This window comes from Panthera uncia (genome assembly GCF_023721935.1).
Source record: "Panthera uncia isolate 11264 chromosome A1 unlocalized genomic scaffold, Puncia_PCG_1.0 HiC_scaffold_16, whole genome shotgun sequence".
NCBI lineage: Eukaryota > Metazoa > Chordata > Mammalia > Carnivora > Felidae > Panthera > Panthera uncia.
The window spans coordinates 9,167,406-9,169,651 of NW_026057576.1; the positions used below are offsets into that span (position 1 = coordinate 9,167,406).

Below are 2,246 nucleotides of genomic sequence, written 5' to 3' on the forward strand. Positions count from 1 at the left end.
AAAGAAAGAAAGAAAGAAAGAAAGAAAGAAAGAAAGAAAGAAAGAAAAGAAAGACTTATTTCTAAGGGGCAGGTACCGAGAGCTGAATAATATCACTCAAAGTGTGGCTTATCGATGACTCAGCCTCAACCCGGAAGTATCCCGCATGATCTCACTCTTGTCAGAGCTGGAGCCGGTGCTGAACATCTCTATCTTTACCCCAGTGATGTAACTGAGAACTTCCTAATTAAATCACAGATGACACCAGGTTGTAAGAGGGTAGGAATAGAAGTCAAAATAGCATTAACTGACTTAAGAAATAGTTCATGATGCGGGCGAGGTTCCATAGGAACAAGTGTCACTAGCACATTTTGAAACAAACTGAAGAGACAAAAAAGAAGGATATGTATTGACTAGTTCGCAGGATCATCAACCAGTTTCACCCAGAGCTGTAGGCAGATAAGCAATGTTCAAGTATGGTAGGGGTGCCTGGGTGCCCCTGATGGTGAGAGAAGAGGGCAAGAAGGCAGAAGAAAAGAGGAGAGGCAGGATGAGAAAGAGAGACAGGGAGAAATGATTGACAGGTGGGATGTTAGAGTGCTGTGATGTATGTTAAAAGTGGAAGGTTCTAGTTAATTGGAATCTGAGTTCACTTATACAGTCAATAAAAAATTTACTGAGCACATAGTGTGTGCCAGGCACTGTATCCAGAATCTTGCCCTCGTGGGGTCTTCTTCTTCTACCTGGCTTCTACATGTTGAAGAGCCTTTACAAGCCCTTAGACGTCTTCTCTTTCCGTCTATACTCCCTCCTTGGGTGACGTCACCCACTACCAAGGCTTTCCATACCACCCATCTGCCGATGACTCACAACTCAGTCCTTCCATCCCAGACCCGGGTGACCAGCCGTCTACTTGTCCCTTCAAAAAATCACAGACTCGGGGCACCTGGGTGGCTCAGTCAGCTGAGCATCCAACTCTCGATTTCGGCTCAGGGCACGATCTCACGGTTCGTGAGTCCGAGCCCCGCGTCGGGCTCCGCGCAGGCAGTGCGGAGCCTGCGTGGGATTCTCTCTCCCTCTCTCTCTGCCCCTCCCTCCACTCAAAATAAATAAGTAAACTGGAAAGAAAATGTTTTTTAAATCACAAACTTGGTTCATGTGAAGTGGACTCTGGAGTCTTCTCTCTCCCGCCCGAATCTGTCCCTTCTCCGGTCTTTCCCAACTGCATACGTAGCACCAAACGCGGTCCAAATACAGGACTTGTCCTGGATGCCTGCGTCCCGTGTCCTGTTGCTTCTAATTCTCCAGAATCAGAATTAGATCTCACGGCTGAAAAACAACAAGACCTAATTATTTCACCTCCTAAAGATCACTGCGCCCTCCCTGTGGGGAAAGGAGATGCTGGGAGGCTCTAGGACAGAGGTCGGGAGACTTTCTCTGTGAAGGGCCAGATGGTAAACATTGTAGGACTTGCTGGCCTTACAGTGTCTGTCACAAACACTCCACGCGACCGCCGTAGCATGAAAACGGCCATAGACGGTAACGAATGAGACATACATCAATGAGCGAGGCTGTGTTCCGATAAAGCTATTTATGGGCACTTGAATTTGAAACTCATCTGATTTTCACAGCTTCTCATTTTTTTAAACCACTTAAAAAGTTAAAAAAAAAAAAAAACCAAAAATTTGTAGCTCACAAGCCATACAAAAACGGAGCGGGCCAAGTTTGGCCTCTTGTCCGTAGTTTGCCAACCCTGAATCCAGGGGAAGCACGCGCAGACACGGTGGGGACCTGCCAGAAGGGGGGACAGTGACATGGGACTCCCCAGTGGACACAGCTGATGAACTGTGGCCTTCAAGCCCATCCTGGGTGGAGCGAAGTGTGGTGAGAGGGCTGTGCGGTGTTTTCTTCTGGAAGCTGGAAACACACAGGAACATAAGCCTGGGCCTGCTTCCTAGCTGGGGTTTCTGAAGGCAGGACCCTCTGTGATGCAGCCCCTGCCCCGAGAGGAGTCGATCTCAAAACTACTGTATTTTTATAAAATGGTGTCTCCCTAACTCCAGCTCTCTCTGAAGTAAACCGAAAATGTACCAACATGGTTACAAGTGACTTATCGGCACGGGGAGCTTCTTGTATGGGTTTTTGGAGTATTTGTTTCTAAATTTCTACTATTGTTGGTGTCATTTAAAAAATATATTCAGGGGGGCTCCTGGGTGGTTCAGTCAGTTAAGCGTCCGGCTTAAGCTCAGGTCATGATCCCACGGTCC

At 47.6% G+C, this 2,246-nt stretch overlaps 1 long non-coding RNA gene across 1 annotated transcript in view; it reads right to left on the minus strand.

Moving 5' to 3' along the window:
* Positions 1–2,246, minus strand: part of LOC125934102 (uncharacterized) — a 19,953-nt gene that overhangs the window by 4,394 nt on the left and 13,313 nt on the right. The window contains exon 2 of the long non-coding RNA XR_007461216.1: positions 1,129–1,308. This is a non-coding gene — a long non-coding RNA (uncharacterized LOC125934102). The remainder of the gene's footprint in view (positions 1–1,128; positions 1,309–2,246) is intronic.